The sequence below is a fragment of the Rana temporaria genome, chromosome 4 (assembly GCF_905171775.1).
Source record: "Rana temporaria chromosome 4, aRanTem1.1, whole genome shotgun sequence".
In the NCBI taxonomy this organism is placed as follows: Eukaryota; Metazoa; Chordata; class Amphibia; order Anura; family Ranidae; genus Rana; species Rana temporaria.
In genome coordinates, this window is record NC_053492.1 from 170,288,237 (window position 1) to 170,315,523 (window position 27,287).

Genomic DNA, 27,287 nt, shown 5'->3' on the forward strand with positions numbered 1-27,287 from the left:
CGATACTCTTCTGGCGGAAACTATGGCGACCAAAAATACTAACTTCCTTGTCAGTAAAACCAAAGGAATTTCAGCCAACGGCTCAAAAGGTTGTTTCTGTAAACTTGACAGAACAAGATTTAGATCCCACGGACAAAGCGGGGATTTAACTGGAGGATTAATACGTAAGACCCCTTGAAGGAAGGTCTTAACTAGCGAGTGGGTGGCCAGCGGCCGCTGAAACCACACTGACAAAGCTGAAATCTGTCCTTTGATTGTGCCTAATGCCAGTCCTTTATCCACTCCTAGCTGGAGAAAACTTAATACTCTATCGATGGTAAACTTGCGAGAAAGCCATCGCTTGGACTCACACCAGCCTACATAGGCCTTCCAGACCCTGTAATAAATCACCCTAGAGACCGGTTTCCTGGCTCTGATTAGGGTAGAGATTACTTTCTGAGACAGACCTCTACCCCTGAGAATCAGGGATTCAACTTCCAGGCCGTCAAATTTAGATGCCGTAAGGCAGGGTGGAGGATCGGACCTTGCGATAGCAGGTCTGGCCGTAGAGGAAGAGTCCAAGGGTCTCCCACTACCATCTTTAGGATTAGTGAATACCATGCCCTTCTGGGCCATGCTGGAGCTACCAGGATGACTGGTATGTGCTCCACCCTGATCCTGCGCAGCAGGCGGGGTAGTAACTGGAGCGGGGGAAATACATAAAGTAGTCTGAACTGATGCCAAGGGCAAACCAGCGCATCGGTTCCGCAGGCCATCGGATCCCTTGAGCGGGATATGAACCTGTCTAGTTTCTTGTTGAGTCTTGATGCCATGACGTCCACGTCCGGCACTCCCCATCTCTGGCAGAGTGTCTGAAAGACCTGTGGATGTAGAGACCATTCCCCCGGCAACAGAGTCTGGCGACTTAAAAAGTCCGCCTGAAGGTTGTCCACTCCTGGAATGAATATCGCCGATATGCAGGGCACATGAGCTTCTGCCCATAGGAGAATCAAGCTCACCTCTCTCTGAGCGGCTTGACTTTTGGTTCCCCCTTGGTGATTTATGTATGCCACTGCCGTGGCATTGTCCGATTGAATTCTCACCGGGAACCCCTGCAACTTGGACGTCCAAGCCCTGAGGGCTAGTCGAGCAGCTCTGAGCTCCAAGATGTTGATGGGCAACTGCTTCTCTGGCTTTGCCCAAGTGCCTTGGTGAGTGCAACCATCCAAAATTGCTCCCCAGCCTGTTAGGCTGGCGTCTGTGGTTACTATCTTCCAAGCCACTGGGCTGAAAGACTTCCCCTTCAGTAGATTCTGAGGGTCTAACCACCAACACAGACTTTGTCGGACTCTTGATGAGAGCGGCAAAGGGATATCTAAGGCCTGTGGCCTCCTGCTCCAGGCTGACAGGATGGCTGCCTGCAGGATGCGAGTGTGGCTCTGGGCGTACGGTACCGCCTCGAATGTGGCCACCATCTTGCCTAGTAACCGCATACATAGGCGAACAGTTGGTTCCTTCTTGCTTAGAACCAGTAGAATTAATTCCTTGATGGCTTTGACTTTTATCAGAGGCAGAAACACCCTCTGTTGTTCTGTGTCTAATCTCATGCCGAGATATTCCAACTGCCTTGTGGGCTGGAATGCTGATTTTTCTCGATTTAGGACCCAGCCGAACCTCTCGAGGTACTGAACTGTGAGGGCCACTGCTTGTTCCAAGCCAGGAGACGAGTGATCTATGACTAGGAGGTCGTCCAGGTATGCTAGGATTGTGACCCCTTGAATCCTTAGATTGGCTAGGATTGGAGCTAGGACCTTCGTGAACACCCGGGGGGCCGTAGCCAACCCGAAGGGAAGCGCCAAGAATTGGAAATGACGTAGAGCCACCGAGAAGCGTAGAAATCTTTGATGTGGCTGGTAAACTGGAACATGAAGGTAAGCATCCTTTATGTCTATGGATGCCATAAAATCGTCCTTCTGAAGTGCGGCAACTGCTGACCGCACGGATTCCATCCGAAATGAGCGGACCTTTAGGTATGCATTTACCATTTTTAAGTCCAAAATTGGCCTGACATCGCCGTTGGGCTTTGGGATAATGAATAGGTTGGAGTAGAAACCTAGCCCCTGTTCTTGGACTGGTACCTCTACTATTACCTCCTGAGAGAGTAGATGATTCAATGCCGCTATTAATGCGGCTCCCTTCTTCGGATCGTTTGGTACTCTTGACTCCTGAAAATGAGGAGGAAACTTTAGGAAGTCTAGTTTGTAGCCTGTAGCCACGGAGGACCGTACCCATTTGTCGGGAATGCTGGCCTCCCAAACCTCTGTAAAGAGACGCAGTCTTCCCCCCACCTTCGAGGGTGGGGGCGCCCCTTCATAAGGCCGGCTTGGGGGCTGGCTTTGCTGGCTTGCGAAACCACTGCTTCTTGCCTGCGCCGGCCTGTCCCTGCGACTTGTTAAAATTTGATCTTGCAGGAGGCCGTCGATACTGTTTGGTATTGGAGGGCCCCTGCCCAGGGGAGTACTGTCGTTTAAACGCAGACCCCCGAAACTTCTTCTTGGTGGGCAAAAGAGTACTTTTTCCGCTTGAAATGGTCTGGATGTATTTGTCCAGGTCTTCTCCGAAGAGTCGTCCTCCATGGAAGGGGAACCCTACCAGGAGCTTCTTGCATGGGGGCTCTGCCTCCCAGCTCTTTAACCATAAGAGTCTTCTCATATGGATAAGGGATAATATGATAGACGTGACGCTTGCTGGATCAAATCCTTAATCGCATCTACCGTAAAGCGTATGGCCCTAGGGACGTCCGAAAATTCTTCTGCCTGCTGGGCAGGAATAAGTTTAAGCATCTGCTTAGCTTGATTCGATAATGCTTGCGCAACCCCAATTGCAGCCACAGCTGGCTGCACTACTGCCCTTGCAGTAGTGAAGGAGGTTTTAAGTAGCGTTTCCAAGCGTTTATCAACCGGATCCTTGAACACCTGTATGTTTTCTACAGGGCATGTTAAAGACTTGTTAACACATGAGATGGCTGCGTCTACAGCCGGGGCTGCCCATCTCTTGGAAAATTTCTCTTCCATAGGATATAAGGCAGAGAATCTCTTTGGTGGTACAAAGATTCTATCTGGCTTGGCCCAATCTTGGAACATAACTTCCTCTAGTAGAGGATGGATCGGAAAAACCGCATTGGTTTGAGGCGCTCTTAGTGAGCCCAAAGCTGAGACCGTTGATACTTGGAGATCTGGTACTGGCAAGTTGAACGTCCTATGGACCAAGTCTGTTAAAACTTGAACCCACCAGCTCTCCCCTTGGGAGGCTGCGCCAGACTCCTCCGTACCCGGATCCTCGATCCCTGAACCTACTTGGTCCTTGTCCAAGAGGTCTTCCCATTCCTCTGCGGAAGGGACCTCCTCATCTGAGGGTTCACGCTCGGGCGACGGAGATCTATTCCGTTTTCTGCCCCGCATAGCCTTGGCTATCATTTTTTCCATTCTTTTTTCCATCTCCTTTAGAGAGGTGGACAGTACCTCGTCCGTGACCACCCTAGGGTTGGACTGACCCGTGCCAGCTCCAGCCCCAGATCCCGATGGTCTCACCAAGGCTCCTTCTGGGGAAAGTAGCGGTAAGACTTTGTCCGAGACCCCGGACCCTCTGGGGGAATCCCCACCTTTTGTACCCTCCGAACCAGATGCCATGGTACAATACCGAGGTACGCCCGCTACTTAATGGTGTTTGGGAAAATAAATAGTTGTTGCCCAAAAACCCTTTCTGGGGAAAAAAATGCCTTTCCATATTAATCTTGGTTTGTTTCTTTTTTTTTTTTTTTTTTAAACCAAAGAAAGAAAAACCATTCTGTCCCCCTTTAGTAGTATTTGCCAATAAAAACTGCTGAAAAGAAAAAGAAACCCTATCTTTAGGGTGAAAGACAGTCTTTTTGAAGACTGTAATACTCTTCTTTGGCCACTGTGTGTCCTCGGCGCCCCACTCTGCCGCTCTGCTCCTTCCTCTCTCAGTTCCAACACATCACTGAGCTGGGAACTCTTTTGGAAGGGCCGCCCCTTCCTTTTACCTACGGGCCCGCCCTTCCCCTTCAGAAAAACGGCGCGAAATTGCACCCATATCACGGTGGCGCGCGCGCCCGCCGGCCGGGGGGGGGGGGGGGGGGGGAGTCCCACACGAGGAGGTCAGAGGCTGATCCTGCCGTCCAGGCCAGGATCCACAGAGCGGCATTTATTTTTCTGCAGCAACCGCCTGGACCTCTCTGAGCAGGCTTGCAGGTAAGAGCATTCACTCTCTACATAAGAAACCTCAATAGATTCCCAGGGGCTTCTCTCAGAGAGAATTGTCACTATACACACAGGCCCTTTTCAATGCTTCTCGCACCAGTTGCAATACTACCAGGGAGGTCACAATTATGGGGAATATACACATATAGAGTCATCCTATCTTAAGATATGTGACTCACCTTGCCAGATGCAGCGCATAAACCAGCCTTTCTCAACCAGTGTGCCGTCAGAGGTTTTCAGGTGTGCCGCGGGGTCAGTGGAGAGAAGGCTGTCAGATGAGCTCTCCTGCCGAACTGTGAGAAGCTCTGTCGGCTTCAAAAATGAAAGTGAAGTGCAGAGGAGTGTGCTGTGCTCTCTGCTTCCCCCTAGAGTGCAGTACCCGGCTAAAGAGAAATCTGAAAAGGTACTGAGCTAGAAGCTACATTATTTTTTTTTTAAATGGCTTTATACATTTGTCTGTGTGTGTGTGCACATGTGACTGTCTCTGTGTGTGTGTGCACATGTGACTGTCTCTGTGTGCACATGTGACTGTCTCTGTGTGTGTGTGTGTGCACATGTGACTGTCTCTGTGTGTGTGTGCACATGTGACTGTCTCTGTGTGTGTGTGCACATGTGACTGTCTCTGTGTGTGTGTGTGTGTGCACATGTGACTGTCTGTATGTGTGTGTGTGCGTGTGCGTATGTGACTGTCTGTCTGTATGTATGTGTGTGTGTGCGTGCACATGTGACTGTCTGTATGTGTGTGTGCGTGTGTGTGTGTGCACATGTGACTGTCTGTCTGTATGTATGTGTGTGTGTGTGCGTGCACATGTGACTGTCTGTATGTGTGTGTGTGTGTGTGTGTGTGTGCACATGTGACTGTCTGTATGTGTGTGCACATGTGACTGTCTGTCTGTATGTGTGTGTGCACATGTGACTGTCTGTCTGTATGTGTGTGCACATGTGACTGTCTGTCTGTGTGCGTGTGTGTATCAGGTTTGCCAACTTTCAGTAAATTTACAAAGAGTTTGTAAAATCCATACTTTTTGCATTTGTCCATGAATGTCGGTTACAGACATGCAGCCTACATGGCCCCAATGGACATTCAAGGACAGATGAAAAAAGTACGGATTTTACAAACTTCGTAAATGTACTGAAAGTTGGCAACCCTGGTATGTATGTGTATGCATGTGTAAGCCTGTGTCTGTAGTCTGTATGTATGTTACTTTTAATCCTGCCCCCCCCCCCATTCCTGTACCATGACAATGGATTTTGTAGGGCTTGTTTGATAGCAAGGACTGCTGCTTCTCTGAAAAGCAATCCATGCACAGATCGCTTTTCAGAGGCATTTGACAGGCCGTAAAGAGGCATTATGTTGCCTCTTTACTACCTGTTTTAAGCCCGTAAATGCAGCATCACTACACCGCAACCGTGCAATGCACACAGTTGCGGGGTAGTTGCAGTGCACCCCCATTCACCCTCGGTATACCTCCAGTTGCAGCCACAGCATGTGAACACCCCAGCTGCTGCCTCTGCAGCTAAAGGTAGAGAAGTTGGGGGTGGTAAAAACGTCTCAACCATGTGGTTTTACCGCCCCTTTGACATGTTAACAAGCCCTTGGTTCACATCTGTGCAGCTGCATGTAGGGCAGACCATTCATTTCAATGGGCTTCTGTACCCACAAAAATGCAGGGAAACAAGTCCCCAATCTTCTTCTTTTTTTTTTAATTGCACTGCAGCTAAAGCACCCGACATTTTCCAATGTGTGGGTGTACCATTAAGAATTAATGGTACCTCTAAAGAGCAGAGCATTATTCTGTGTGTCAGGAATGAGCGCGATTTTGCGCGTGTTCTGCGACACACCATAATGTGAACCAAGCCTTGGACTGGGGTGCCTCAAGACTGAAAATACTTTTTAAGGGTGCCCCGACTGGAAAAAGGTTGAGAAACACTGGCATAAACCATAGGCATGTCCCGCTGTGACCTTCCCCCAGGCAAAACCTGCTGCGAACCAAGTTCCGCAAGTTTCCCCTTCACTTACCTGCTCCATGCCGCAGGACTTTGCACAGCAAGAGGTCCAATCTTCCCCCATCTCCGTGGGGCGTCTAGACCTTCAGGCCCTGGGTTCCTATGAAGGATCCACTGTCCTGGGCCCATATAGCACCCTGGCAACAGAAACATTAGGCCCCCAAAGGTTTCTAAGTTCTGGGCCCAGAGTCCAGCTCTCTGTGACAGAAAGCATTATGGGCTATACCCCAATGGTTTGGGGTCCGGTTGCTGACCACTTTAGCACTGAGGCCTTTGGACAGAACCGGTTAGCCCACCTTAATCCCAAGGATGTGGAGGCAAGCTAAACCATGACCAACACCTAAGACGCTGGCGTAAAAACTGAGGTACTCCTCCTATGGGAGGGGTGTGACGGTATCGGTATGATATCCCCGTCAACGTTCCCTTCTTCCCATAACGAAAATCACCCCAATATTCCACGAGGAGGGATATCCCTGGAATCGCCCAGAAAGCCACACATGAGACCAGCTTACTGCTTGAACAACACAGACTTTAATGTTATAACACACAGCTTATATGTCATTTCCAAAACTGTTACAATGACAAATCTCCGCCCCCCTCACACTGGGGCTTCCATACAGATGAGTAGGTAGACACGACGGGGCCGATGCTGAAACACATTTTCTTTAGACAATGACATCAATGACGCTGAGCACTAGCTGTACTGAATACATCAACCAGACCGCTCGACCCCGCATATAGAGAGATAATTACCATAATGAAGCAATCAGAATAATTAACACAAGCCACTTAAACCCAGCTCTCCTTCACACAACACAATAGATCAATTAACCTTTAGAAATAGTGAGGGGACATTAGCACATCAATAACCTGGCTAGCAGGGAGCAGTAAACTGAGACATATAGGCAAATGTATCACAATGGCCCCCCTTTTGCTCCCTGCTCCGGCAAACCCGGTTGGACCTTCCCTGGTCCAGTAGGGTTGACGGGTTCAGAGCTATTAGTCAGAGGTTAACTCCGTTTGGCATGACTGACCTCCCTTGGCAACTGCTTCAGACTCAGGTATGTCACCGGGTCGTCAGATCACACGCCGGTCAGTCCCCAAGTCTTTGTGCGATCTGCAAAGTCACCAGAAGTCAGTGTGAAGACAGCGAATGGGTCTGTGCGCCGCCGTCTAGGTGTCCCGCTATGGGAGGGGGCAGGTTATGGCTCTGAAGTGACAATCCCAGGAGATTCATAAAAAGAAAAAGTTATATTTGTTGAAATGCTGTAGCACTGGTGCTCAGAGTCCGGGGGGGGGGGGAAGGGAATCAGAGCCCCATAAGGTCAGCCACCCCCTGCTCCCTCCGCAGCCGCCGGTTCTCCTCTTGGAGCTTCTCCAGCTCCATCTCCAGTTCATGCTGCTGTGACCTCAGGTGGTTGTTCTCCTCCTCCATGCGGCTTATGCACTCCTCCAGCTCTATGTACTCACGGATCAGCTCCTGCTTGCTCATGTCCTGCAGGCTCTCCACGTGGTCCTTCATCATCAGGAACTGGGTGGTGGTATAAGGGACCACCGGTGGGCCCTTGGCGAACATCTCGGCACGCATCTGGGACGCCCGCTGCGACTCCCTCTCCTCCAGTCGCTTCTTCTCCTCCCAGGTCAGCTTGTTATACGGCTTCCAGGACCTCTTCTTCTTGAAGGGTGGCCGGCGGTGCCTCTTTCTGCCCAGCTCCCTCCAGGGCCCCTCCGGCTCAGGGCTGTCGCCCATGACCAGCTGACAATGGTGTTCCCTGTTGTCCGTAATAACAGATTGTACCATGAGGGCTTCGTAAGGGGTGCCCAATGGTTCTTCCTGACCCAGCTCCTTTGGATCCCAAGCCGAGTCTACACAATGGGCTGCTGCTGGTGGGCGGTACCCAGGTTGAGACCAATTTGACCTGGTGTTGTCATTCATGGGGCAATTCTGCTTGAAGTGACCCAGCTGTTTGCACCGGAAGCAGCGTTGTTCGTTGCCCTCCTGGCGATGATAGCGAGGGCTAGATGTCACCGGTCTGTTAGGAGGTTGGTATCTAGCGGTTGGTGGGTGTGAGGGCACCGTTTGTGGTGGAGGTTGTTCCTGTGGTGTGACCTGGTTCGTCTTGCGAGTATCTGCATATTCTTCCGCCAACTTCGCGGCCTCTGGTAGAGTCATGGGCCTGCGATCTCTCACCCAATCTTTGACGTCCGTCTGGATGTGATTGTAAAATTGCTCCAGGAGCATTAGTTGCAAAATGTCCTCTGCGGTGGTGGCCTGGCTGCTGTTAGCCCAGTTAGAGGCCGACCGGGACAATTGGCATGCCCATTCCGCATAAGAGTCTTTCGTGGTTTTGCGTGAGTCCCTGAACTTCTGTCGGTGGGACTCTGGGGTTACTGCATAACGAGCCAGGAGCACTTCTTTAACCCGGGCGTAGCTATGAATATCCTGATCTGGCACGGTCCGGAAAGCATCAGAAGCTTTGCCTGACAGTTTGCCTGACAATATTGCAACCCAGTCTCCTCTAGCTATTCGGTGCAGGTTACATTGTCGCTCAAAATCCGCCAGGAAGTTATCAATCTCACAGTCCTTTTCATCAAAAGCTTTAAAAGCGCTAAACGGAATCTTCCTTGCGTCTGCTGTGCTGTACTCACTGTTTGGAGAATGTGCGGCTGCTTGTTGGACTGCTGCCAGTTTTAACTGTAGTTCTGCGTCCCTTATTTGTTTATCCTTCTGTAGTTCTGCATCCCTTATTTGTTTATCCTTCTGTAGTTCTGCGTCCCTTATTTGTTTATCCTCCTGTAGCTCTGCGTCTCTTATTTGTTTATCCTTCTGTAGCTCTGCGTCTCTTATTTCTTTATCCTTCTGTAGCTCTGCGTTTACTAACAGGTCCATCACTTTCAGTACCACATCTGGCGTTGGGTTCGGGCCGAACCACGCTAGCTTCTCTCTCATTAGCTTGTTGGCTGGTGATTCCTCCTCCTGAATCACTGGTGTCTCCATCTCTTGTACTGCTGGCGTTGCTGCAATCCCGTCCTCCTGGTCTAGCTCCATTGATTCTGCTATGATGACCCGCTTGGTTTTGTTGCTAGCAATCCTTCCACGAACTTCCAGTAGTTCTTCCAGTGTCTGCTTGGAATCCGGGTGTGAAGGGGAATAGAAGGGAAAAATCCCACTGCTACCAACCAATTGTGACGGTATCGGTATGATATCCCCGTCAACGTTCCCTTCTTCCCATAACGAAAATCACCCCAATATTCCACGAGGAGGGATATCCCTGGAATCGCCCAGAAAGCCACACATGAGACCAGCTTACTGCTTGAACAACACAGACTTTAATGTTATAACACACAGCTTATATGTCATTTCCAAAACTGTTACAATGACAAATCTCCGCCCCCCTCACACTGGGGCTTCCATACAGATGAGTAGGTAGACACGACGGGGCCGATGCTGAAACACATTTTCTTTAGACAATGACATCAATGACGCTGAGCACTAGCTGTACTGAATACATCAACCAGACCGCTCGACCCCGCATATAGAGAGATAATTACCATAATGAAGCAATCAGAATAATTAACACAAGCCACTTAAACCCAGCTCTCCTTCACACAACACAATAGATCAATTAACCTTTAGAAATAGTGAGGGGACATTAGCACATCAATAACCTGGCTAGCAGGGAGCAGTAAACTGAGACATATAGGCAAATGTATCACAAGGGGGTTATATAGGGAGGGGCACTTCCTGTTTTTGAGATTGCCAGTGTCCATCACCTGAAGGTACTCCATATAACCCATATAGTAATGAATATGCCGCTCTGTGTCCCATGATGTACGATAAAGAAATACTTATATATAGGAGTAGTATTTAGATCACCCAGTACTTCTGAGCCTTGTCACCACTCTACCTTACAGAAGTTTAAGATCCATTACAATAGGGTGCTATAAGATGCACTGGTTCCTGGGCCTAACTGGTGCAGTGATGTCAACACTTTCAGCTTATGACATCATGTTTACCGTGGTAATGTATTAGTTCATAGAGTACACATTACTATGTCATCTGAGTAGGCCAATTCTCTGTTCAGTCAGGGTGCCATAGGTAGGTGAAACACCATCCCTACAGCACCACCACTGAATGTCAAATACTGAAGAGCAGGTTTCATAAAAAAAAGTGTGCATACCCCTGAATATAAACTGACAAGCTCACAGGGTACTTCTACTGTACCTCTTAAAATAAACTCCAAAATATATAAGGTCTAAAAATAAAAGTAGGTTTTTAAAATAAAACAAAAGTTAGGCGACAAAAGCATCTATAGAAATGTGGGCATCTAAATCTGTGCTCATTCCCCACAGTTACAACCCTTTGTACCACCTGCCCCACCCTATTAGATTGTAAGCTCTTCTGCGCAAGGCCCTCTTAATCCTCTCTGTATTTTCTCCCTTTTATATTGTAAAGCGATGCGTAAACTGTTGGCGCTATATAAATCGTGTATATTAATAATAAATTGGGGCATCTAAATCTAATATGGGAATGCATGAGGTGTACACATCACACCACCCATGTAATGCCATTTCACAAACCCAACATAGTGAACATCCTTATCTAGATGTTACATTTTATCAAGAAGTCTTCTTGAAAAACATTTAAATGCATATGGCAATAAAGTACTTCTATATATTAAGCTTTTCGCCTTTAAGCGCTATATGCAGTGAAATAGATATTACCTTTGGCCTGATTTACCAGACATAATACACCTTCATTTAAAGTCAGTAACTCCCACTTGTGTACTCAAAGAGCAGGTGCAGAATGCTGCCTTTTAATGTAGTTTAAGCAGTGATTTAATTGCAACCCTTCAGACGAGCAGAGCTGGAAAATATAATAATTAGAACTGTCGCTGTGTACTTTCTTGTGTAGCACTCGCATTAGTCTATTTATAAATCCTTAGACGATCAGTACCTACTATTGTGTTTCCTGCAAACCATTCTGGAGGCATTGTCAAGAAAATGTATTGAATTCAGATTAATGTTACAGAACTGCAAGAATGCATGAAACGTGTTTTACAAATAACAGGGATGAAAACAAATTAAAGCAAATAAAAAATAATTAGCGCATTGTTATGTTGTTAATAGTATCGGTAAGCTACTGAACATAACGTTTCTATACACATCTGTCAAACTGTACAAAAAAAAAATGTTTTTATATTAAAACAATATTTTAATCTTTAGTCTCCAGGAGCCATGGTTGCTTTCCAATATTTGAGATGGCAGTGAAAAATATCTATGATCTCTGAATGCAAGGGTCCAAGCTAGGGTTGTCCCGATACCACTTTTTTAGGACCGAGTACAAGTACCGAAACTTTTTTTCATGTACTCGCCGATACCGAATACCGATACTTTTTTTAAATGTCATGTGACAGTTTTCAAACCACAATACAGACTAAGGATATTTTCTTTAGAATTATGAAGAACTAACTCAAGACATTATAAAAGAATAAAAATGAGTAAAAATGAATAAAAATGTTTTATTTGCTTGTCACGCAGTAGTAAAAAACTCAAAGAATTTTCATAGAACATGTTGATAAATACAAAAAAAGTATTCTATCAGGCATCGGGAGCATTTGCTAGGGTTGTCCAGATACCGATACTAGTATCGGTATCGGGACCGATACCGAGTATTTGCACGAGTACGAGTACTAGCGCAAATACTCGGTATCGGTCCCGATACCGATACTAGTATCGGTATCTGGACAACCCTAGTCCAAGCATTCAATAATGAACAACTACAACAAACATGGGGGCTTTCAGCACTAGGGGTTTGATAAAGCTAGACTACAAAACTGAACTCTCAACTAAATAACCAAACCATGTTCACACCTCATTGACCAGAAGAGTTGTTGGTACTTTTTAATTTTTTGTTTGCTTACTGGCAACAGTTTACTAGAGCAGTGGTCTCAAAACTGGGGGACCTGATGTGGCCCTTTGCTTGCTTTAATATGGGCCTTGGGAAACTACTTTCATCCACTGATACCAACAATAGGGCATAATTCCCTCCCACTGACACCAATGAAGGGGCATAATTCCTCCCTATGACACCAAAGATGGGACACAATTATTCCCAAAGACACCAACAATAGGGCCCAATACATCCAACAATGGGCCACAATCCCTTCCAATGGCACCAACGATGGGGTGCTATTCCTCCCACTGACACTAATGATGGGGCACTGTTTATTCCCACTGTCGGGACCTTTTATACTGCAACTGCCCTCAGTCCGGTCCCCCTTAAGTCTGACAGTTAGGAGACCCCTGAGCTCAGAATGTATTCATTATATATCAATTAAATGGTTACAGTTCAGAAACATTCCATAATCTCATTATTTCACTATCAGTTATTAATCAGTCCTTATAGACCACAAAGACAAAAAATAAAGACATGGATTTGGATGTTTTGAGTTTCATGAGATTTTGTTAATGGAAGGAAAAATAGTAGATGCCCTGATTAAAAGTTTTTTTTTTATATAAAGATTTTTTTATTAACATTAAATCACATAAAGGTGAAAGGTGTATTCCTGTATCGGCTCTCTATTCAGACACACAAACGTACCTTCTTCCACCAAACATCACACAGGGGCAACAGGACTTCTAGCACGACTTTGGGAGGCAATTTGGACACAACTTGAGTATGAATCATCAGGCAACTTACAAGGCAACTTCAAGTTGCCTCCAGGACAGTACAAGGCAACTTCAAGTCGCCTCCAGGACAGGAGGCTTTCCAGTGGCCAATCAAACAACAATCAGCTCTGTGGGAGGGAGGGGGAGGGAGGGGTTTGCCTGAGAAATGTATGTTCTCTTCCTGTAATGTTGCTTCAGTTAAGACAGTGATCAGACTTCTGAGGCAACTTCCATTGAAATCAATAGGGATAAGTTGCCTACAAGTTGCCTAGAAGTCGGATTGAAGTAGTACAGGAACCTTTTCTGAAGTCGGAGCGACTTCAGTAGTGTGTATTAAGACGGCTCCATTCACTTCCATTGGTTTTCTCAATCACACGACGTGGGGCAACTTCAAGTCGGATCCCAGGTCGCCCCTGTGTGAACCGGCTCTTAAGGTCTTAAAAAGACAGATATGTAAAACAAGGGGCAATATCTGCGCTAGGATGATGATCAGATAATAATAAACAAGTACCTACAGTAGCATAAATAATGATTGCAATATATAAAAACACAAAGTCCAAATGCTGCACTGAAGGTAGGAGATACATGAGAAGATGGTGGGTATAGATGTATGTGGGGATGAAACACCTCACACCAACTTCAAAGCATAATGAAACAGATCCCACTGTGCTGAAAAATATATCTTCTTACCAGAGGTCAGATAAAAATCAAGCATTGGGGTATATGCCACATCAGGGGCAGACTGACAACTCATTGGGCCCCCGGGCAGGGGGAGATTATGGGGCCCCCAGGCAATCGGAGATTATGGGGCTCCTGGGCAATAGGACATTATGGGGCCACACAGTATAGACACACACACACAGTATACACACACTGGGGCAGATCCACAGAGATCTGCACCGGCGCAGCGTATGGGAGATACGGGAGATACGCTACGCTGCTGTAACTTACTTGTTTAAACTTCGAATCCACAAAGAATTTGCGCCGTAAGTTACGGCGGAGTAGTCCATCTCTCGCGGCGTAAGGCCTAATTCAAATCGGCGAGTAGGGGGCGTGTTTCATTTAAATGAAGCGCGTCCCCGCGCCGAATGAACTGCGCATGAGCCGTCCCTAAATTTCCCGCCGTGCATTGCGCTAAATGACATCGCAAGAACGTCATATTTTTTAACATAGATGTGAATTACGTCCATCCCGATTCACGGACGACTTACGCAAAAAATAAAAAAATTCAAAATAACATCGCAAGTCTAACTATATGCCGCAAAACAGCAGCTTTAACTATACGCCGGAAAAAGCCGACTAGAGACGACGTAAGAGAATGCGACGGCCGCGTGTACGTTCGTGGATCGTCGGAAATAGCTAATTTGCATACTCGACGCAGAAAACGACGAGAACTCCACCCAGCGGACGCCGAAGTATTGCATCTAAGATCCGAAGGCGTACACAGCCATACGCCTGTCGGATCTAACCCAGATGCCGTTGTATCTTGGTTTGAGGATTCAAACCAAAGATACGACGCGGGAAATTTGAAAGTACGCCGGCGTATCAGTAGATACGCCGGCGTACTCTCTTTGTGGATCTGCCCCACAGTATACATACACACAGAATACACATAAACACACTGAAAAGATACTGGAGAGGCGGGGCAGCTATAATCTTGGGATTTTTAGACCAAAAGGATGTCGGTAAGGCACATTTCAGGGACAGATGTAAAAAAAACACAATTTTTTACATACTGTCCCTGGTTTTACTGAGGCTGGCAACCCTGGTGGGGCCCCCAATGGCATGGGGCCCTCGGGCAGTGCCCGAGTGCCCAGTCCACCCCTGTGCCACATTCAATAACACCTGCAGGCAGCATTATCACCAGCTGCCACATAGGAAGCACAATGGAAGCTCTGGGGGGTATTAAGATCCTCTGCAGATTCCCAATATCCAACAGTGAAACTGTATCAGACTCCAATACCAATCAATGGAAGCGATATGTGCCATATAAGAAAACAAGGAGGAACATAGTGAATTCCGTAAAAAAAAAAATCTAAATGTATTAAAACGAAGGGGATACTTACAAATGAAAGATGAATACAAGCATGTAAATCATAAAAAGACAGCGGTAGTGGCGTAGTAGCTACAAACAAAAACTACAGCTTCATTGGCCGCAATGTAGTTACAGTAATACTGTACAAAATGTTACAGCATGTCATTTTCAGTGTCACTTCTAAGGTTAACAGTTGAGTCAGATAATTAGGACTGGAATGTAGCAATTTAGGCACATAAATGTATTTCATATAGAAGCATGCATATTTTTTTTTTTGCAAACCTAAATATTTAACATACTTTTTGTTAAAATAGATTTATTTATAGCAGGTTGTATTAAAAAAATATATATTTTTATCCACCGAATTTATAATTCTTCTACTTATACCAACGATCAGTAAAAAAATGCAGAAGGCTCTAATCTATGAAGCTGTAGACAGTTTACAATATGACCTACTTTTCACTGGCTGGATTCACATGAATGACCAGAGCTTAAGGAGCTGCTTCTGCAGAGTATGTTCATTAAAGGAAAAAAAAACCCTCTCCATTCTTTATGGCTTTCCGCTTAGGGGGATGAAAACACATTTCACTTATATGGGTTTTCAGTGAAAGGTTTGGGTAATAAATCTAACACTCATAATACAGAAGAGACAAAAAACACCATAGCAGACTGAGAAAACAGGTTGAATAGGGTGAAACATTGCTGCTTTATTTTATTTTTTTAAGATGTGCATCAAGAATCAATTTTTAAGAAGTGATAAAACTATTAGCCCACACATCGAAGGGGAGCAGATCTCAACCTTCAGAACTGTCTTGTTGATACTGTGATTGCAGCCGATTCATGGCTTCTGGCGCCATACAATGACTCTGAGAGGCCATGCTGCTTTACGACTTGGCAGGAGAATGTTATTAAACAGTAGACCGTACTCAGAAAGATTTGCTGCATCAATTTTAGAATGCTTTTTGTACGGTCTTTATTCTCCAGCACAACCGCTTTTCAAGCCAGCTCAAAATCTATTCTGTTCAAGCTATAAAAATAAAGAGTGTACTTATCCTGGATCACGGCTATTTATTGGGTTGGTGCAATCTGACTGTACTGATTTTGAAAAGAAAAAAAAAAAGTGATCAAGGTGTCCAATACTTATTTATTTAGGGACTCTGTTATTCTTCTAATTACATACACTTCAGAGCCTTTATAAATAACTAGGATTCAATCGCTGCTTTAGTAAACAAATCTTTAAAATCAGGCTCAAATTTTATTTACATTTATATCCTTGAAAATAGTTTCTCACAAATATAGGTGCTGTCAAAAACTGTGCAAATTTAAGAAACGTTTACAGTACCTACAGGTAAGCCTTAGGCCGCGTACACACGGTCTGTCCATCCGATGAGAACGGTCCAGAGGACCGTTCTCACCGTTTAACCGATGAAGCGAACTGATGGTCTGATGTGCCTACACACCATCAGTTAAAAAAACGATCGAGTCCAATACAGTGACCTAAAATACAACGACGTACTGAGAAAAATGAAGTTCAATGCTTCTAAGCATGTGTCGACTTGATTCTGAGCATGCAAGGGTTTTTAACCAATGCTTTTGCATACTAACCGTTGGTTTTGACCTATCGCTTAGGCGTCCATCGGTTCAATTTTAAAGCAAGTTCTAAAATTTTTGACCGAAGGATAACTGACCGATGGGGCCCATACACCATCTGTTTGGACCGATGAAACGGTCCTTCAGTCCGTTTCCATCGGTTTTGACCGACCGTGTGTACGCGGCCTAACTATAGACTTGCCTGTAGGTTCAAGTGGTAGAACAGAGTTTACTACCACTTTAATGTCCCTGTATTGTACAGTACATGTTGATGCTTGGGCCCATGTCCACAAAAAAGAGCTTTGAGCAGAGAAGAGTGCTGGAGCAGTGATGTAATATAAGTACATTTACATGTTCAGTAACCTCCAGGGATAATGAACATTTAAGTTTTGCAATGTGTGGATTTTGTAATTTTCTTGGGCCTTAACAGTACTAAATATAGTATTGGAATAGCCATTTAACCCACCATGAATCAATAGACTCTGACCCTAAATAGGCAAAATACAGATTAACAAAAATTATAGTAATTTTTTATTTCACAAAAGTAGTAGTAAAACTAACACAGTATGTTAGAAACAATTTATGGTATAAAAGGCAATTTTTTTTCATTAAACATTATATTTAATTCTGGAGGCCTTTTAAAACTTGATTTATTGGTAGACAATATGTACCCCAAGTGCCCGATATATTTACACAACACAAAGAGGCAAGGTGTGACCCAACAGTTTTAAACTCCTGCCACATGTCTGCCTGAATGCCAAGAGCTGCAGTTCAAAACAGCTGAAAAAAACCACAAGACACCCAAGTATGTCAGATTAAATAACGTACTGCGAGTATTGCCTTGTCAGTCATCACAAAACAAACCTTGCACTTACAAAACTGTCCACTTGATTTCGACTTGAACAATCAAATGACGGAAAGCCAAAGCACCGAACTGGCACAGAACCTTGGCCCCGATTATATTTAGTCACTGACCAAGTGCTATTATTAAAATAGCGTAGAAATGTCTAAGGGCTACAAACAAAATCCATATCAAGATGACAGTGACAAAAGAAATCTGTCATGCTCATCTGCAGACAGACGATGTTTAACTGCTGCATGTCTCATGTAGGCCAAGCACAACAAAAATTCTATATATTGTACACCATCGTGCCCTGGGGCAATACACTGGTTAAAGCCTTCAGGTTTTACACGGTTTCAAGCACTGAACAGAAAAGGTCAGAGAGAATGTGAAAGAAAAACATTTAAATAAAAGAAAAAAAATTATAAAACAGAGAAAAAAAAAAAAAAAAAAAAGGAAAAAAAAATATGACCAAAACGTTTCCGACTCTCAGTAACCGTTCCCAATAAGAAAACATTGTCTTGGGTGAAAATGCCCATGTCCCTGGAAATTAAATCTATGGTCTTTCCTAAACCCTTAGCCGATTTCCTGCCAGGTATTCATCATTCTGGCGTTGACCTTTGATCTTGCATCCCAAATATCTAAATCCCAATAGTTATCCTCTTTTAATGAGCTTACCACCATTTTTTTTTTTTAAATATGATTTTATTACAAATACATGTATTTTGTGCATGTGCTTTAAATTATGTTGATTGATTCACCTGCAGTGTGAATGTTTGGTGAATTTAATATGCATGGCTTTATAAATATCCCCCAATGTCATAAATATTTTAGATTACACAGTGTATCACATACACATACTAAACAATCTTCACAAGTAGGCATTTAAAACATGAGAAAAGAGTCTCTTATTATCATTAGATATTATTACACAGAGGCTCTTCAAAAGGTAATATAAGCACATGCCTTTAATATAGTCCCATGAACCAAGTACCACTTCCTTTTTTACTGTATTGTTTTAGTAAATAACTGATCTTGCTCATTGCCTGGAACTGTTTTAAGTGTTATGCCGCGTACACACGACTGTTTTTCGAGTTGTAAACATTTTTTTTATTTTTTTAAATGTCATTAAAAACGATTGTGTGTGGGCTCCAGAGCATTTTTCACAATGTAAAAAATGAGCATTAAAAATTTCGAACATGCTCCAATTTTTCACAACGTTTTTGAAGTCGTAAAAAATTGTCGTGTGTGGGCATTAACAACGTGAAAAAACGCGCATGCTCAGAAGTTATGAGACGGGAGCACTCGTTCTGGTAAAACTAGCGTTCATTATGGAGCTTAGCACATTCATCACGCTGTAACAGACAGAAAGCGCGAAACGTCTTTTACCAACACAAAATCAGCAAAATCAGCCCAAAGGGTGGCATCATCCGAATGGAACTTCCCCTTTATAGTTCCGTCGTACGTGTTGTACTTCACCGCGCTTTGCTAGAGCATTTTTTTTCACGATCGTGTGTAGGCAAGGCCGTTTTAACGATCGGGTTGAAAAAAATTTTTTTTTTCTAGACCATTAAAAATGTAATTTTTTACAACCCGAAAAACGGATCGTGTGTATGCGGCATTAGTCCATTTCTTAAAAAATATAGTTACATTTATGAATCATTTTTATGGGGTAGGTTTATTGTATATGCTTGGGCTGGGTTGGTGTTAAAGCCTGACAGCAGGGTTTCTTAACCTGGGTTCCGATGCTAGCCACCTTTGCAGGGAATTTATCTACCCAAGGGTAGCTTCACTGTTCCCAATCCAGCTATGCCGACTGGGTACATGAAAAAGTATATGTGGTGGATTCTGGGCTCTGTCCAGTATTTCACAGAACATCACTGCAGACTGAATTTCAACTCTACACCAATGCAAAATGAGTTTTACATTTAACTTTTGCTACAGCTACATATATTTCTTATGTCTACAAATCACACTAACGTACCGCAAGCTTTAGGTCAGAAAATTTAATTCAGGGGTTCAGCAAGAGCTTACATTTTTTCAATGTTTTCTCCGGGGCCGAAAGGTTGAGAAAGGCTAGGTTAGAGACACTTAGATCTGTTTTATTTCTACTTTCCTTCAGGACCAGGAACCACTGTTCCCAGTGCTAAAATCCAGCATTTAAAGCTATTCGATGAGCGGATTTGTAGTACAAATTGGTCTTTGAGTGAAGGTGTACTTGTGCGAGTGTGTTCTAGAAGGTCAGTTTAAGATGTTTTTACTATATTAAAATGGTTAAAATATAAATTACAAAGCTTATTAAATCTTAAAAATGTATAAATATATTTTTTTAAAAGACAACACCTAGTAATGCCCAGTGGTGGTATGTTTTGAGGTAGGTAATAATAATGGCAAAGTTAATTATTGCTTCAAAAGTATCAAGTTTCCAAGAGAACAGAGGCTGAAGTCAAATTCGCATTAGAAAATTTTGAATACAAATGGTGTTTTTCATGAACATAAATGTAAATGAAATATATAAGGAGAGAGGGGACTTACTAAAACTGCACACTGAATCTGGTGCAGAAAAACCAATCAGCTTCTAGGTTTTATTGTCAAAGCTTAATTGAACACGCTGAAGTTAGAAGCTCATTGGTTACTATGCACAACTGTGTGCACCAGTTTTAGAAAATTAACTTCACAGTTTTCTTTTCAGAAAAAAGCTAGTGATTAATGAGCTCCACTTTATAGCTGACCTTGGGGTAAAATCAAGTTACCCTAAGGCCTCGTACACACGGCCGAGGAACTCGACGTGCCAAACACATAGAGTTCCTCGGCCAGTTCAGCCCTGAAGCCGCCGAGGAGCTCGGCGGGACGAGAGCTCCCATAGAACAACGAGGAAATAGAGAACATGTTCTCTATTTCCTCGCCGAGGTCCTCTTCGGCTTCCTCGGCCGAAAGTGTACACACGGCCGGGTTTCTCGGCAGAATTCAGCCAGAAACTCGGTCGGAAGCTGAATTCTGCCGAGGAAACTGGTCGTGTGTACGGGGCCTTACAGTTGGGCTTCCCCTACACTGCAAGGGTTAAATGCTTGCTTTGGTCAACAGGAACTTGCTCCCCAGGTGGTTGACACCGGTGCTCTAATCTTCTCCTCGACACTCTGGTTTTCGGGCAAGCTTTTAGCCTCCTCATCAATAATTCATGACTGCATTGAACATTATGACATCACAGTGCCTATGCCAGATTGAGCAGCAAAGAGAAAAAGCATTAGAGGTCTAAACACACGATCGGTTCATCCGATGAAAATGGACCGATGGATTTTTCCATCAGATATCCGATGAAGCTGACTTTCATCAGTCTTGCCTACACACCATCAGTTAAAAAAACGCTTGTGTCAGAACGTGGTGATGTAAAACACTACAACGTGCTGAGAAAAATGAAGTTCAATGCTTCCGAACATGCGTCGACTTGATTCTGAGCATGCATGGATTTTTAACCGATGGACTTGCCCACAGACGATCGTTTTTTTCTATAGTTTTTTTAACCATCAGATAATTTTAAAACAGGTTCTACGTTTTTTCACCGATGGGGAAAAAAACGATGGGGCCCACACACGATTGGTTCGTCCGATGAAAACAAACAGTCCATCGGACTGTTTTCATCAGACGAACCGATCGTGTGTACGCGGCATAAGAAATAGGTAAATCTGTTTTTAAGTTGACCTTTGATCACAATGATAATTTAACCTTTGTGTGGAGTGAGCCTCATTTCAGACGTACCTTGATTTTACCCCAAATTTTAAAGATGTTAAAAATACTTACCGTAACTATAGTTAAAAAAAGTCTGCATTTAGTTTTCTTTTTTCTTTTATCAGTCTAAAGCCCCATACACACTATTGGATTTTCTGCAGATCTTTGTCTTCAGATTTACCAAAACCATGTAGTGCAAAGGCCTGCCTGCTTGTATACAAAAGTGAAACTCTTAGGCCCCATACACACGAGAGGATTTATCCGCGAATACGGTCCAGCGGACCGTTTCCGCGGATAAATCCTCTCGAGGATTTGTGCGGATTTCTATGCGATGGAGTGTACTCACCATCGCATTGAAATCCGCGCCGAAATCCTCTGGCGATGACGTGTCGCGCCGTCGCCGCAATTATGACGCGGCGACGTGCGCGACGCTGTCATATAAGGAATTCCACGCATGCGTCGAATCATTACGACGCATGCGGGGGATCCCTTCGGACGGATGGATCCGGTGAGTCTATACAGACCAGCGGATCCATCCGTTGGGATGGATTCCAGCGGATAGATTTGTTTAGCATGTCAGCAAATATTTATCTGCTGGAATCCATCCCAGGGGATAAATATCCGCGGAAAAAGATCCGCTGGAGTGTACACACCATAGGATCTATCCGCTGAAACCCATTCGCTGGGATTTTTCAGCGGATGGATTCTATCGTGTGTATGAGGCCTTAAGGTTTGACCTCATATTATATGATTTGGTAAATCTGACAAAAATCTGCAGAAAATCTAATAGTGTTTATGGAGTCTTAGTTCTATCATTTTAAAATAATTTGGATAACCTAACTTAACAAGATAACCTAGTTGCTGAAAATTTAGAGCAAAATTTTAAGTGCATGTGCTAAAACTATTAGATTCCAAAACACAAAATAAACCTTTTTTAACCAAAAGTCAAAATAGATTTCAGATTCAATTAAATACCATGTGAGATACCCAGAGTCATGTGCATTTTAGAAGTAGATCTTTTAAAGTGAGCCTGTAAAGCTACTATAATTTAATGTTACTAATTTGACTCCAACATGTGATTTAGGGTGTCTGCTATAATACCGAAACCCAGCAACCACCATCATTTTACTTATTCTGGTAGGAACTGCTCCGAAAACAAATTTTATTGTAACTGTAATATGCAGAGCATTTGGAGATGACGTCCCTTGCCTACATGTCCTGAAAGTGTGCATGTTGTACAGGCTCATGTAAGCTTTGCGTCACCTACATCAAGTGCCAGTTTGACCCACAAAAAGTTACAGTAGGATGTGAACAGAAAATACTGGAGAGCAGGTTACATGAATTTTGTGTGCAGTAAATCACAACCCATTACAGCAATAACACTAAACATTTATATAATCGTAAAAGTGATTAATGACAATGATCATCCACTTATGCCCTGTACACACGATCGGTCCATACGATGAAAACGGACTGATGGATTTTTTCATCAATTATCCGATGAAGCTGACTAATGATCAGTCGTGCTTACACACCATCGGTTAAAAAAACGATTGTGTCAGAACGCGGTCACGTAAACCATGTACAACGGCACTATAAAGGGGAAGTTCAAATCCAATAGTGCCACCCTTGGCCTGCTTTAGCTGATTTCATGTTAGCAAAAGACGATTCGCACTTTTCTGTTACAGCGTGATGAATGTGCTAGCTCCATAACGAACGCTAGTTTTACCAGAACGAGCGCTCCCGTCCGCTAATTTACTCTGAGCATGCGTGGATTTTTAACCGATGGACGTGCCTACAGACGATCGTTTTTTTCCTATCGGGTAGTTAACCATCAGATAATTTTAAAACAAGTTCCTAGTTTAACCGATGGATAAAAAAACGATGGGGCCCACACACGATCGGTTAGTCTGATGAAAACGGTCCATCCGTTTTCATCAGACAAACCGATCGTGTGTACGCTGCATTACACTTTCATAAAGTATATGGCAGCAAGGATGGAGGCTGCACCTGTCACCTAATCAGTAAATAGAGTCCATCTGTGTGTAATTTATATGCAGTATAAATACAGATGTTCTGTGAAGCCCTCAGGTTTGTTAGAGAACCTTAGAGAACAAACAGCATCATGGAGGCCAAGGAACACACCAGACAGGGCAGGGATAAGGTTGTGAAGAAATTTAAAGCAAGTTAAGTTATAAAAAAATATTCTAAGCTTTCGACATCTCACGGAGCACTGTTCAATCCATTATCCAAAAATAGAGAGTATGACAACTGCAAACCTACCAAGACATGGACATCCACCTAAACTGACAGGTCGGGCAAGGAGAGCATTAATCAGAGAAGCAGCCAAGAGGCCCATGGTAACTCTGGAGGAGCTGCAGCGATCCACAGCTCAAGAGGGAGAATCTGTCCACAGGACAACTATTAGTCGTGCACTCCACAAATCTGGCCTTTATGGAAAAGTAGCAAGAAGAAAGCCATTGTTGAAAAAAAAACATAAGAAGTCCCGGTTGCAGTTTTCAAGAAGCCATGTAGGGGACACGGAAAACATGTGGAAGAAGGTGCTCTGATCACATGAGACCAAAAATTCACTTTTTTGGTCTAAAAGCAAAACGCTATGTGTGGCGAAAAAGGAACACTGCACATCACCCCCACTGTGAAACATGGTGGTGGCAGCATCATGTTGTGGGGATGCTTTTCTTCAGCATAGACATGGAAGCTGGTCAGAGTTGATGGAAAGATGGATGGAGCCAAATATAGGGCAATCTTAGAAGAAAACCTGTTAGGCCTCGTACACACGATAGGTTAACCAGAGGACAACGGTCTGATGGACCATTTTCATCGGTCAAAACCGATCGTGTGTGGGCCCTATAGGTTATTTAACCATAGGTTAAAAAAGCCAACTTGCTTTAAAATTAACCTATGGATTCCTAACCGATAGGTCAAAACCGATCGTTAGTAGGCACAACCATCGGTTAGAAATCCACGCATGCTCAGAATCAAGTCGATGCATGCTTGGAAGCATTGAACTTTGTTTTTTTCAGCACGTCGGTGTGTTTTACGTCACCGCGTTCTGACACAATCGGTTATTTAACCTATGGTGTGTATGCGTGACAGACCATCAGTCAGCTTCATCGGTTAAACCTTCAGACCCTTGTCCTCTGGTTAACCTATCGTGTGTACGAGGCTTTAGAGTCTGCAAGAGACTTAAGACTGGGGCGGAGGTTCACCTTCCAGCAGGACAATGACCCTGAACAAACAACCAGACCTACAATGGAATGGTTTAGATCAAAGCATAATTATGTGTTTATAATGGCCCAGTCAAATTCCAGACCTAAATCCAATTGAGAATCTGTGGCAAGTCTTGAAAATTGTTGTTCACAGATGCTCTCATTCAATGTGACAGAGCTTACCTATTGACTCAGGGGGGCTAAATACAAATGCACGCCACACTTTTTACATATTTATTTAAAAAAAAAATTAAAACTATTTTTAATTTTCCTTTCACTTCACAATTATGTACTTTGTCAATTATTAAATCTGGTTATAGAAAAATATTAGACTCTTCTACAAAGCAGGCAAACTACTATTATTTATATTTGGGGGCACCACATATGTCTGTCTCTCTCCTCAACCATAAAAATCTACTGCCATATAATAGCTTCTAGGTCAAGCCTCCATATGCAGTCATACACAGAATAGGAGGAAAAGAGTCAGTTTCTAAGATATGATACAGCGTAGGAACAATAGTAATTACAGGTACCAGATTTACCATTTTACAGTAGTTTTTAAGGTTATGCTTAAATTCTGTCTTCTGGGTGAATACGGACGCAGAATATGGATACCAAATGGCCAGACTGCATGTGAGGTCTACAAATCATAACTGCATGATACATTTATATCCACATGATATAGCAACCACATATGTTTTATAGGCAAGACACCACCAGATGTTCAGCATATTGGATGTACATGTTCTGTTCAGAAAGAGAAGTCTATCCCTTCTGCTATATCTGTATTTCAGCTTGGAAGTAGCTGTAGGCTGTGTCTCCTTCCCCAGTTCCTTTTTTTTTTTTTTCTGTTGAAAAGCCTGTGGCGTGCAAAACACAACCCAAAAACTCCACCCGGTGCAGGGAAAAATGTGTACACACATAAAGAGTGACATCACAAAAAACTGCGACGGGTGCATACGTCAGTGGTCCTCCGAAAAGGACCCGTCTCTGATCCCCCGGGGCGTTAGGCTCCTGACAGGGAAAAGAGTTACTGTGGTCCATACAGCCGAAGCCATATGGACCCATCTTGGTCCAAGCAGCCGAAGCCACAAGGACCCAACATCCTCGGAGGGACTGCCGAAACAGAACCCTCCTCGGTGAGGCTCCCCCGAAGGGAGACCCCATGAGAGCCGGTGAACCTAACCAGAAGGCCGAGTCCACCAACTCCCAAGACTTTCAGAGACCGGCCCGAGGACCAGCACCCTACTCGCCACACATAAAGTGCAAGCACCAAAACAAAAAGAGTGACAAACAAAACAGAACACGGGGAAAAATAATAATAAAAGAAAGTGGGGAAAAGGAAGATGGGAGAGTGAGGAAAGTGACCAATGTGAAATACATTGGCCGGCCCTCCGGCCAGGAAACAAAAATTCCACTGGTCCTAGCCAAAAGGCCCGGCCCAAGCGGCAGGTGAGAAAAGTGTGTTGTGGAGATCAGTGACCTGAAGGTGCCACACGATGAGTGCCCCTCAAACACTCGTGCAATGTATGGCACCCCTGGACTGCCACTCCAGGGGCACAATCTCCACGGGCTTTTCAACGGTCCCTAGCCCCCGGTCCGGACCGGCAGCACCCTTCCCAGCCAGGAAGGTGGGAGAAGAGGTCGGGGAGAACCCACCTAAGCAGGCTCTACCCACAACCCCTATCTCTCCCACCTAATCACATTCTGGAAGTACTACCCGCTCCTTCCCGGTTAAAGGAGAAGCAAGGGTTCCCTCCAGAACAACTGACTGGGGCAGATACCACCAAATCCAGGCCAACGGCCAGGGACCCGGCCTCTTGGCTTCGACCTCATGCCTCTCTGTCCCGATCAGAAGGCTTCCACCTCCACGCCAACAGGCTTAGCGTCCGCCGACTGCCATCCCTTTCCCCCTGCCACAGGGTACCGGGGACAGTCAGCTTAGCACCACCTATTGGCAACTGATAAGAACAGATACTACACTTGATCTTAGCCAAAAGGCCGAGAAGCGATATATATGCGTAATATATGCGTAGGTGGATCAAGACTTCCCCAGTTCCTTAGAGAAATATCCCAAGTCATACTGTGGATACCCACTCCTCAGTCAATAGAATGACCACCCTTAAAAGTGTAGATAGCGGTAGCCCTAGGGAGAGGGGAAGAGACAGATGAATGGAGGGAGAGATAGTCCAGAAGATCATTTCTATTACCCCAATGACCCTATTAGAACGCTTATTAAAAGGCAATATGTAGTGAGTTTTCTACATATTGTCTTTATTTTGGTTAATTATAACAAATACAATTAAAAAAAAAATTTCAGTTCTTGTTCAGGCAAAAAAAAATGAATAATGCATTGTAATATTTTTTACTTAGCAGGTAGGGTTTTAGTTTCCTTTTTGCATGTCTTCCAGTGGCTGCTTCGCAGTCTACCATAAAATTCTGTTCGCAATGCTCTATAGCTCCAACTGCAATATACGCAAAGAACTAGATAATTTGTCCAGCATCATCATAAGATAGGTCAGTCGTAAGTTCCAGTTCCAATCAGACAAAGCAAGCAAACTGTAAGGATGCTACTGCCATGGTGCTCAGGGGATCCTTTGTCATGTATCAAAATGTTTGCAAAATAAATGTTGTATACATAGAATTAAAAAAACAAAAACGCATGCAAAAATTCTCATTTATGGCTCAAGGAATAGTTATAACCCCTCAAAAATCATAATTTATTTTCTAAAGGCAGGGGAACTATAGTGGGTGGGCGTAAAAACATAAATCCCCCTTAAGCTACAAAGGCAGCAGAAGGGGGTGTACATATGCTGCGATGCTGTGCATCAAGGCATGTCAAAAATAACCTACCCCATTGTGATTGGTGGGCAGTCCTGCTCTCTGAACATGACCTGTGCAATTGAATGGGGATGCTCCCAGAAATG

The 27,287-nt window shown here is 44.2% G+C and overlaps 1 protein-coding gene and 1 pseudogene across 25 annotated transcripts in view; both read right to left on the bottom strand.

The window, feature by feature from the left end:
• Window positions 1-27,287, bottom strand: part of TNIK (TRAF2 and NCK interacting kinase) — a 392,046-nt gene that overhangs the window by 254,797 nt on the left and 109,962 nt on the right. The gene's annotated exons all lie outside the window — the stretch shown is intronic.
• LOC120938680 lies at window positions 26,243-26,373 on the bottom strand (annotated as a pseudogene).